Source organism: Xenopus tropicalis, chromosome 6, assembly GCF_000004195.4.
Source record: "Xenopus tropicalis strain Nigerian chromosome 6, UCB_Xtro_10.0, whole genome shotgun sequence".
In the NCBI taxonomy this organism is placed as follows: domain Eukaryota; kingdom Metazoa; phylum Chordata; class Amphibia; order Anura; family Pipidae; genus Xenopus; species Xenopus tropicalis.
This window is the reverse complement of record NC_030682.2, coordinates 33,144,995-33,157,753: the sequence shown is the minus strand read 5'-3', so window position 1 is coordinate 33,157,753 and position 12,759 is coordinate 33,144,995. Positions and strand designations below refer to the sequence as shown.

The following is a 12,759-nucleotide window of genomic DNA, read 5'->3' as shown; positions in this document are numbered from 1 at the left end:
AGCCCTTGTTTATATCTTTGCTTTACATGGCATTTGAAAAGGTAAAAAAAAGCAGGCAATAGCAGTTTTGCAGGTTTCTTTCCCCACCACCTTTATAAATATAGTCCTTTCTGTACATAAGGGACCTGCACCAAAAGCATTTCATTAAGCATTTGGTGCACATTTCCTTCTAGGCACAATGACAATGTAAGAAGGCAAGAAGGCTGCACAACTGCTGCAAATCAGAATAACAGTCTATCATCCATTCTTGATTTCTTTATGGAATGCAGCAATCAGTAGCCTATTCATGATTCCCAAAGACAGGAGAAATTCTGAAAAAATACTGCCTGTGACACATATTTCTACATACATCCTTCATTTCCAATTCTGAAGCGGATTGTGTAGGCACAGCAGAAATATAAATACTCAGACACATAGACGGACTAGTCAGGCTTAGAAACAGATGCACATTAGAGCAGAGTGCAGACACAGGGTTGCATAGCATGGCCGGACGCCAGCCTCCCATAAGACAAATTAAAAGTGACATAATTAATGTGACATTACGATCACTAATGAAAGCCTTGCACTTGCCTTTGTACTGACCTAAATACAGGTTCCCCCCCTGTAAATGGCAGACGTATAGATGCCAGTTACTGTGATCAGTTTAGAACAAACTTAATTGTTTTCCCACCCCATGATGTGTGATATGGTGCAAAAAAAGCTGCAAAGCAAATGAAATGGCACGTAAAAGATAATGAATATGTCAGGCTTCCGAGGAAATGGTCATAATTCGTAGGTTATAAACAAGCATAATACAGTGTTACAACAGCGCCCTCCATTATTCTTTTATCAGCAAACACTCATTCATTCTATCTGAGCATTTGTATGTATATATATTATATATATATATATATATATATACACATACACACACCTAATGATAAGAAGAACTGCAAGGAAATGTATTATATATTAACCTTTATGTATACAGCACCTAAACTTTTATACTGCACTTTATACAGATTGTTCACCATACACACCTTGATTTTACAGTCTAATAAAATTTATGAATGTGGTATTTTTGCCTTTACTAAAGGATTATTAAAGTTTCCGTCAGTCTGAAAATATTATACAGGTATGGGACCTGTTATCCAAAATACTAAGGAATTAAACCCAAAATAATTGTTTTGCCTTGAATAAAGATTACAACTTAGATGGGCTCAAATACAAGGTACTGTTTTATTATTACAGAGCAAAGGGAATCATTTTTAAAAATCAGCAGCCTATTCATGATTCCTAAAGAAATTTAAAAAAATGCTGCATGTGATGCCCATGTCTTGTCAAGCATAACAACCAATCAGATGTTTGTTTTTAAGCAGCTGCCAACAAACGCTACCTGCTGATTGGCTGCTATTAGTTACTAAACCAGTAGCAAACATTGTACATTTCCCTCTAGGCACAATGAGCACAGGGAGAAGGCTGCACAACTGCTGGAACAGTTTATTGTCCATTCTTGATTATTTTATAGAATCCAGCAATCAGCAGCCTATTCATGCTTCCTAAATTTCTGCACATGACACCCATTTCTACATAAGTCCTTCAACTTTGTGCCGTTAAAATACAACTGTTCTAGTTAATTTGTCAAAATACATAGATAATAAATTATAAAACTATCACCAGACTTCTAATGCCCTTTGGCCTGGGGAGTGGGTCATTTATAAGCAGTGGGCAAATTTGCACATAAGCGGTAACTCATGGCAACCAATCAGATGTTTGCTTCCATTTATCTACCTGCAGCTGGCTAAAAAAAAGCTAAGCAGTGACTGGTTACTGCCTGGGTGCAAATTTGATACCTGGGAGGAGGTACACTTTTCTTCGGTGAATCCCGTTGGGCATGACAACGATTAACATCCATCAAATAATTGGGTAGTTCACCTTAACATGGCTAGGAATGTCAACATCTATCTGGTTGCTAAGACTTGATTACCCTAGAAACCAGGCAACCGTTTGGAAGCAGATGGAAGCTCTATAGGAAAGGCCATATAAGAAAAATAAGCAATAATGCCATGAGTGACCATTAACCAGTAACCCACAGCAACCAATCAGTGATTGGCCATTTTGATTTGTTGTCATGGGTTACTGCCCATGGACATATTTGCTCCGTTTTGGTAAATGATTGGTAGATAACAGGGAGATGTTAATTTTTTTAATTTCTTTCTTTAGGAATGCAACAAATCCATAATTTTAGTAATCAGCCAAAATACCAAAGCCAACAAAAAGAGTCAATCTCAGAACTAAATCTGAACCCTAATTTAGATGAAATAGAAGAAAACTTCTTCTAAAGTTATGATAATTTAAAAAGTCACTTGATAATTGGTATATGGTTTCCAGGATTTAGTGCAACCCTAACTTTTATTAGACAAAAATGTAGATTAAATTAAATTAGGGTATTTTGGCCCTTTAATTCCAAAATTTTCCCAAAGCTTCTATGTCCTTTTGTTCAGGGTCTTAAATAATTTGCAAACATGCTGAAAGACATTTAAATTAATCTTAATTATTGCACCAGATGTACCCTGACCACTTGCACAAACTTGGCAACTTTAACATCTTTAAAGGAGAAGGAAAGCTACTGACAACAGATTAGTCAGAATAGTGCAAGCAAGAACGCTTGCAGTATTCCTTACCATACCTAAGTAATCAGCCCTAGAAGCTACCTCTGTTTGTTTAAGATAGCAGCTGCCATTTTAGCTTGGTCTGACTTCACTTCCTGCACACTGCTCCTGGAACAGCTCCAAGCTCAGATTACAGCAGAGGGGGGTGAGACCAGAAGGGAGGAAGGGAGGGGAGAGAGAGAGAGAGAGAGAGAGAGAGAGAGGATCAAACTGAGCAGCCTTATGCTGAGCCCTGAAGGATTTTCCTGAGAGAAGGATGCCTGACACAGATGATCATGTATACAGAATTAAAGGAAAGAAATGTGGTGTTTCTTTTTACTGAGAACTAGCAGTTCTGTAAGTTACATAGTTACATAGGGTTGAAAAAAGACCAGAGTCCATCAAGTTTAACCCTTCCAAGTAAACCCAGCACACACAAACCTATACACTCACATAAATAAACTACAAATACCAACATCAATACTAACTGTAGATTTTTAGTCACAATAGCCTTGGATACTATGCTTGTTCAAGAACTCATCCAGGCCCCTCTTATAGGCATTAACAGAATCTGCCATTACCACATCACTAGGAAGGGCATTCCCCAGCCTCACTGCCCTCACCGTGAAAAACCACCTACGCTGCTTCAAATGAAAGTGCGTTCCTCTACTCTAAAGGGGTGACCTCTGGTGCGCTGATCCTTTTTATAGGAAAAAAGAACACCCCCTATCTGCCTATAATCCCCTCTAATGTACTTGTACAGAGTAATCATGTCCCCTCCCAAGCACCTTTTTTCCAGAGAAAACAACCCCAACCCTGACAGTCTAACCTCATAGCTTAAATCTTCCATCCCCTTTACCAGTTTAGTTGCAGTCTCTGCACTCTCTCCAGCTCATTAATATCCTTCTTAAGGATTGGAGCCCAAAACTGCACCGCATACTCAAGGTGAGGCCTTACCACCCAATGACACTGCCTGGAATTAGACAACTTGTTATCTACAAAAACCCCAGATCCTTCTCCATTAAGGATCCCCCAACAAACTACCATTCAGTAGATAGCTTGCATTTATATTATTTCTACCAAAGTGTAACTTTTGTCCACATTGAACCTCATTTTCCAGTTTGCTGCCCAGTTTTCCAATTTAATGAAATCGCTCTGCAAAGCGGCAGCATCCTGCATGGAACTTATAGTTTTGCACAATTTAGTGTCATCAGCAAAAATAGAAACAGTACTGTCTATGCCCACCTCCAGGTCATTAATAAACAAGTTAAAAAGCAAAGGACCAAGGACTGACCCCTGCGGTACTCCACTAACCACACTGGCCCAATTAGAAAATGTTCCATTTATGGCTGTATTTTCATAGATCTTTCTGATAAAGCTTACTTAGTTTTTACCTTTCCTTCTCCTTTAAAACAAATTAAAGGAGCATGCTGGTCTCTCTATAAGAACCCCTTGGCATGGCGGGGAGCTCAGCATGAAGCCCTTGGCTTGCCCGCTAGACACCACAGCAGTGCAGACAGCAGGTGGCATCCTGTTAGCTGGTGTTCAGTAACCTAGCAAATGTCAAGCAGAGCAATACACTTCAGGTTGGTCCGTTCATGGTCACAGCTAATAATTAACATATAATTAAAAGGAACAAACCGAGAAAAGCACAACACTGATCTAATTTAGATTTGTACTAAAGATTATGATGCAGACGACATAATATCTGCAACCAGTAAATAGAGGAAACCAATAAAAGGCCTGGCCTATACCCTGGCTGTGTCCATATATACTGTATTCAGCAGCAACACGGCTCTTCTCCCAGGCTAGAGATACATGATCTCATTATGTGAAGAGGAAACTCTTACTTATTCATTATTGTTGCTAAAATATGCTTTCCTTCCCCAGGGGACACTCTGAACTAAATGTGCTGTAAGAATCTCTCCCCCCCACCCCCATATTGTAGCATTCCAGATTAGCAATGCAATTGAAACTGGTAGATGCTATTGATTTCTTTCCTTTGATTCAAAAAGATGGTACTCAACAGTCTTGAACAACAACCTGTCCAACCTTTTAGGCTTAAGTCAAAATGCCAAAGTAGCTGCATGTTTTATGAGAAAAAAAGAGCTTCCCTAGTTTTAGATACTTGCTGCAGTTAAAGGGGAACTAAGCATCCCCTTAACAATGTGTAACAGGCACTGCAGTCTGTTGGAACCTATTACATTGAGCTAAGTAGCAAAGGGTCCCTGGAAATTATTTCAAATATTGGAATTATTCTAACAATGTGCTCCCCCCAAGGCATGCTCCCTGATTAGCTAAGCATTTCTCAGAAAGGGTCAGACTGCAACCATAACTGTAGAAATAACCAAGCTAAATCCCCCACTATCCTTTAGCTGTTACCTGTTGGTGTTTGAGCTGCCCATTTAATGCAGGACTTTTTGGATTCAATGTAGAAATGCTGGACAATATTTTTGTAGACACCCTGCATTGGTGGCAAGGTCTGGGCTCCCATGGGTTGTTAGCAGTTATAGTTCAGCAGCATTCAACGAGGCCTAGTGTAATAAATGTTAATGATAATTCAACGAGGCCTAGTGTACTAGCATATACAACTATAGGAACTGTTTTCAGGAGACCTATTATCCAGAAAGTTCCAAATTACAGGAAAACCCATCTATCATAGACTCCAGTTTCAGAAAATAATTCTCATTTTGTAAAAATGATTTCCTTTTTCTCTGTAATAATAAAACATTATCTTGTACATGATGGTAACTACCGTATTTTCCGGCGTATGACGACTTTTTAACCCCGAAAAATCTGTGCCAAAGTCGGGGGTCGTCTTATACGCCGGATACTTACCTGAACCTTGCTTCCTGGTCTTCCTGGTGCGGCCTGCACGATCGCATTTTCGTTGCCACAGCAACGGGAGACGCGCTACGCTGGGAGACGCGGCGGGGGGCGGGGATACACATACTCTGCAGCTCCGGGTATCTCTGTGCCGCCCAGAGATACCCGGAGTCCTTCAGGCTTTCTGAGATCTGCTAGAGCTAAACATTTCTTTGTCCCACTGATATTGAAAGCCTCGGAGAAGCCCCGCGATTTCTTTCCTGCCTCTACCTGTTATCATACAAGCCGTATTTTCCGGCGTATAGTCGGGGGTCGTCTTATACGCCCAGTCGTCTTATACGCCGGAAAATCCATATTAGTCCATATTAGTGGCAAAACAATCCTAGTGGGTTAAATCTTGTGATCCAAATTACGTAAAGATCCTATACCTTGGATATACTCTTTACCATAAACTTTGGCAGCTCTTTATTTGTTGCACTGTACACTGCCATGTTAAGATATGGGAGGAAACACAGAATCTACTAGGCTGTTCTTTTAGAAATTCTCGAAGTATTAAAGGCCATAGTCTGAGCTGGCCGTTCACAGAAGACTGCCAAATAACAGGACCTTTGCCCAAACTAAAACTGATCTGATTGTTTGGCCTTTGTGCCAATGATTGTAACACATGGGGAGATTCAGAAAAGTTCACAGTTGAATTTTTCCTCGCATGTGTTGAACCCTGGAAGGTCAAGATGGTGTCAAGAACCTCTAAAGAGCCTGAAATAATGGTTAAGAAGAGGCACAGGCCCAGGATTTAACATTTTGGACTGGAGTCATTTGAGGCAACATTTTTTGCCTTTAGTTGGCCTTTAACTACTAGATTTCTGGTTTGAGCAGGTATATGTCAATTAAGGTTCAGCACAGTAACATTGGAACCACAACTTTCACAGACCTCCATACAGGGAAGAAGCACACCAGCATTCTCAACAAAATGTGTTAAAGGCAAGTTTGATATGCTTGTGTGCTTCTTCCCTGTAAAGAGATCTATGGATTTCTTTACTTGCTACGATCGCAACATTAGGCAACAGCAAGGCATTCTGGGGAGATTTGTTACCGTGGTAGCACAGATTTAACTGTGGGAGACAAATCTTACCGCGTGTCATTGCTGGGGATGCACCGAATTTAGGATTTGACAAAGATTCCATCTTTTTCAAAAAGATAAAGATTCGGATTTGGCTAAATCCATGCCGCAGGCCGAATCCTTAAAATCGTGTGACTATTTGTTAAACAAATTTTCACTGCGTGTAAAGCCCACAGTTCTCTAGAAAAATGTAATTTTTCTATAATTATATAAAGTATATATAAACTTTATACAAAAGCCAGTAAGATTTTGCACAACTGCAAAAACACTCAGTACTAGCGGCTTCTCTTAAAAGTGTTCCACTAAGGGAAGGAGGTTGGGGCGGGCTTTGAGGAATAGGGTTTTTATGTTTTTTTATTGAAAACTTTACAAGAAAAGATTAACATAACTCTGGCTGACATGCTAGGTAATAATTCCCCCCCCCCCGGCCAAATGTCTTGATGAAGAACTTGACAATTGGATAAAAGCAGTCTCAGTCCTATTAAGAGTCTATGCATTTGTTGCGGATTTCCTGAAGGGGGCGATGGAGAAGCAGAACTATATACATCCAGAAGAATTTGTTGCTCCCGGGGGTCTGAAGGAGCAAAATGCAAAGTAGTGGGCTTGGTATGTCCAGAAAGCTCCAAGTCCCATGTAATAACAAAGTCTATTGACAAAGTTAAAGCTCCTAAAAATCCTGGAAGAAACACAATCGGGGGGGGGGGGGGGGGGGGGTTGTGGGGTGGAACACTGGATTGTTTTGCCTTTAGCATAAACTAATGCTAACTAACATCAGAAGGGTTGCCACTTGTCCAGTTTTTAGCCAGACAGCCCATTATTCACAAGGGCTAATCAGTAAATCTGAACGGAACTCTGTAGTAAGTGATGGGACGGTCAGCCAAGTACTGATCCATACATCATAATCCCACCCCCCAACATCACAGAACTGCTCACTAAACATCACCACTGTCATCCCCCACCCCGACCCCTGTTCGGACTTCCCTAACTCAGCAAAATTTTGTGACCCGACCCACACTATCCTAACCTGTAATAATAAGAGAGTCCCTTGTAGATGAAGTTAACTTAGGTAGCATAAATCCTAAGGGTAAGGCCCCATGGAGCGTTGGCTCTGCTGCTCTCAGCCTTGTAGGGGGGGTGGTGGGTTCAGATAAGAGAAGTGGATCCGCTCCTGCAAGCCACTCAGTTCATCTGCACAGGATCCACTCGCTTGTAGGCACACGCAGCAGCACCAGTTGGAGGCTGGCCTGAAATGTTCTCTCATTTGTAAGGTCTGTGGGCAGAACTGACCAGCAGATGCCGGATGTGGTTTCAATTTTATTATTAGTGTAATTTGCTAACATATTAAATATTAGAAAAAAAAAACAATTTATGTAAATTGCAAAGCAATTTTACATTCATTAGTTTTGAGGCTTTACATTTCCTTTTAATGATTTTAGTAGCCTTAGGGCAGAATGCAACATATTCAAGGAATGTATGCATCTTTGATAATAGATACTATACCTGTACTTAACAAGCCAGGGCAAATAATCAGTTAAATGCCTAAGATTGGTGGGTACATAATAGAGAGTCACAAGTCATCACATAACTTTGTGTTCCTTTTTTGCAACAGCTTTTATTACTGATAAATACATGTTTAACCTTGATTTTAAAATTTGTCGTTTTGGGGGAGAATGGCTTTTACGTTTGGCAGTACATTTCAATCTAGACATTAACGATGTTACCTTTCTACTAGGGGCATGGTTATAAACACTTATCTAATTTCTGACTAGGAAATATAGTGTCAATAGCTTCATTTTGCACTTTGCTCCTTGCCCCCTGTTGTAAATGAGCCCTATAGTCTTTACACCCTTTGATAAATACAAGCCTAAACATCACCTGAAGGGCAACAGGTTCCATAGCTCCAATATAAACTCAGCATGAATGTTGGGTTTGACGCAGACACTTTTTACTGTCAAATGCTTGATCTTTTTGTATTCTGAGAATGAATCATTTACCCTCAGCATCGCAAGGAAGATTATAGGGCACCAGCAATTCATGACTGGTTTAAAAACAAACCAAGCTTTATTTGATGTATTCACATTCATATAAATTACCAACCCTGGAACTGCAGACATAAAGGCTGGGGCTATAAAATAATACAAATCAGTGTCGTTACTTCATTGCAGCAGCCATTAACCTACTTACTGGCACTGAACATCTACACAGCGTAATGAGAATCCTCCTTATGTTTTTGTACAATGCAAAATTTGCAAGAAGAAATGCACTGCAATCACTTTATGCGATATGACATGAGTGTACTTTTTTCCTTCCTTCTTTGAGCACTATCTAACCAATAACCAACACAGAGCCAAGGAGGGGACATTTTATTTTGAATCAATATAAAAAGAGAGAATTGGGTATTATCCTAGGAATAATATATTAAAACTATAACAGTGATGTTGCGGAGTAGAAAGGCTAATTAGGGCAGGTGCTCGAATTTAAGATATGGCTGCTAAAGGGACTGGGATACGTTAATATACAAAAAAAGCTCCCTCCCACTAATTAGTAGATATACGGTTCCACTTCCTAGGGCATGAATTATTATCCTGCCACAAGATTCCTATTGTTTCCTGCATGCCATAAAGCTACAGTGCCTGTGATTCCTGAGCTGCTCACTACTCATGTATTAAGCTGCGTTTGTGAAATGTGGCTGTGGGTGACATCAGATCAGTCAAGAGTCTTCCATCCACAGGGAACAAAAGCAGTTGTCCTGCAGTCTTTTTGTAAGCACTGGTTAGAGCTCTTCCTTCACTGATAAGTGAGCGAGTGACTCTGGAGAGCAATAAGTAACCTGCCTGCAAGCTTGTACCCTGCTGCATATAAGAGCAATCATTGCTCGCACCAGCACTTGCAGGCAGCTGCCATAGAAGTGAAAGGGAAAGTTTTTAAAAGTGTCCCTAATCCCTGAGCTATTAATCGATGTGGGTGACTAAATGATTAAGGGTGCCATAGCTGTTGCACTTTGACTGTCATGCTGCTCTCATGGCGCACAAAATGCCCTTCATCGTCACTTCTGCCTACAGCAATGAACGCCAAATGCTCTCCCAAGAGCAGATGTTTGTGGTGCAGGCCCTGCACAGCGAGTTCATCCAGGAGGAGGTTAGCTTCTTAATATCCCTATACCCTCAGCTGCACGTTAATGAGAGTGGGGCTCATTACCTCCATATATGACAGGGTTGCAGTTGTATAAGAATGGCTCGCCTTTAGCAGAAGTTCATGTATCAGGAAGAGTCATGGTTTTGATAAAACAGTTGTTTCCCATTATGCATATAGTGTATGTTAGGGGTGCTACTACCTGCCCACGTTGTACAAGCTTCATGTGGTGCAGCAGGCTAGAGGCAAAGTATATTTAGCTAGTTTGCATACCTTTATTAGCTGTTCCTAAGGTTAAACGTTCTGTACATGAACAAGAAGGGAAATGTCGTTTGGTCACAAAATCATATATTTTTGCAATTACTTTCAGTTCCTTATCTGAGAATTCATATTATGAAAGCAATACAGGATGTTATGTTGCTACCCAGTGCAAGGGTTTCCTCAGCACTTGCATCAATGATAAAGTGCATCAATGATAAAGTGCAGTACAGATTGTAGCACGACTGCCTCACAAGAGCAAATGTCTTAACGTAGCACCAAAAAATCTGATAGTCAGGTGGTCTCCATAGCATGGGGATTCTCAGGGACTACTCTAGATTTTCAGTTCAATGTATATAGCTAATATACAGCAGTATGCATATACACGTATGGGATCCCTTATCCAAAAACCCATTATCCAGAAAGTTCTGAATTACGGAAAGGCCATCTCACATAGACTTTTCCCTCTAACAATAAAACCCAAGAGGCTTGTATTGCCTCCAATGAGGATTAATTATATCTTAGTTGGGATCAAGTACAAGGTACTGTTTTATTACTACAGAGAAAACGGAAATAATTTGTAAAAATTTGAATTACTTGCTTATGATGAAGTCCATGGAAGATGGCCTTTTTGTAATTTGGAACTTTCTGAATAACAGGGTTTTCAGATAACGGATTCAATACCTGTATAGGCATCTGCCTTCATCTGTTGGCGGCCTTAAGTGGGATTGCCCCCTGTTACTATAGAATAAAAATAAAAATGGAAACCTCCCCAGCTGCCACCAGATGATACATGGAATTCAAGGGCAGTGCACCATGGTGCATGGATGGTCACACAGTCACGTCCCTTAGATATTAAACAGCTCTGCCCAAAAATATCCTATTATATCCTTTTAAACAGTGCTTAATGATGACACCAGTTTATATTTGGTGCTTAGTGATGTAAATTGTGTCATATGATTGAATAAAATGTATGTTATTTCAGAAAAACTATATACCCCCTGTTCTAGGATATTAGAAGTCACCTTGGAGCTGTACAGCCCTCTTTGGCTGCGTGCTTTTATATGTTCATATCCCCGATAAAATAAGTCAATGGGTTGAATTGTTCTTTTTATTGATAATCTTACCTTATTACTAATTGTGCTCCTTTAAAGCACACCCAAGTTGCTACTAATTAATATAGCTATTATTGGTAGATGCAGGTTTTAGCCCTGTTACAGAGACAGTGGCAGCCATTAAACAATATCTGTGGTTTCTGTGGTTATAATACATAGGAGAAATTAACCTCAAAACCAAGGCAAATCATAGCTTACAAAGAACAATTTGTTCAACACCAACATAGCTATTAGTGTGACTATCATGTCCCCATTCCTTTCTATCGGGTCCAATGGAAGTGGCGAGCATGGGGAGAAACATGAGTGCAAGTTATTTTTATTCAGGAGAATAAGTCAATAAGTCAGCATTTTCCAGAATTTTAGAAGACTATCCGCTCAGCCAGTATTATATGCAGATACCCTGCACTGGAATGTTCTCATTACAAATATATAGTCAAATAATTCATGGCATGTCACTGGGCAGCAGCTAAACTGGCTTATTTATGCCAGCAGGATGACAGGGGGAAGCACACATCCCTACAGCAGCATGGCCTGAGGAGAGGGATGCTCTCATGACATTACTGATCTGTCATTAAATTCAATGGCCTTGTGTGCATGTCAGAACCGTAGCTGCTAATCCCTTCTGAACTCATCCTATGTCCCTGTGCTTGGCCTTTGGAGGATTTTATCATAGTCTGGATACAGAGAATACCCTTTTTATTGAAGAATATTTATATTCACTTTATTTTTCTAGATGTTCGGCAGAACACAAACCGTACACATTATTTTAACTGAGAGCTATGCAATTCTGCCTATACAATGAATTGACATAAGTGGGAGATGCTATAGCATCAAAATGCCCTATGTAACATAGTAACATACTTGTACTATGTTACTATGTTACATAGGGCTTTTTGTTGGGGTCAGTGATCCCCATTTGAAAGCTGGAAAGATGTAGAAGAGGAAAGCAAATAATGTGAAAACTATAAAATATAAATAATGAAGACCAAAATTCTTTGCAACATTTCAATTTGTCTTCACTTTTATAGGCTGACCCCAGCAGCTCTGTGAGGCTTCTTTTTATTATGTAGACACTCTCCTTTTTATCTTCCAGTCCTTCATTCATTCAAAAAAGGTTGCTAGGGTAAATGACATCCTAGCAACCATATAACATCTGAAATTCCAAACTGGAGAGCTGAACAAAGCATCACAATCCTTTTACCACCCTTTCATAAATTGCAACTATAAGAGTTGAAAAAATATATATTCTTGAATATATCCATGTTCACTTTTTTCTTTAAAAAATAAATATGTATAAATCTGCACCTCGATGTATAGTTTTTTTTTTGTTTTTTTTTAAACTAACAGTCCTTTGACCAGTGGAATTATACAACCTGTACATTTAAATGAAGGGTGCTGTATTAAACACAAGTATTCAATATTTAATATATAAATGTATTTGGTTTCATATTAATAACCATATGAATTTCCTTGTTGGAATAAAGCAAGTCACTAGGAGGCATTATATATTTGCAGTTCATGCTCAGGTGTTTTCTTGCCATTTAACATTATACTTCCAGGATCTAACAAGAAGCCTTTGTTACCACTCTCTTGAACTACAAGACAATGATTAACCTGCCATGTAAAATTCACAGTGTTCTATTGTATTTAAGGCACAGTAGCATGGCAGTAACACTGT

General features: G+C 39.6%; 1 protein-coding gene across 3 annotated transcripts in view; it reads right to left on the bottom strand.

Annotated features, from left to right (window-relative positions):
* ppp1r9a (protein phosphatase 1 regulatory subunit 9A) overlaps positions 1 to 12,759 on the bottom strand; it is a 108,317-nt gene that overhangs the window by 53,159 nt on the left and 42,399 nt on the right. The window lies entirely within an intron of this gene.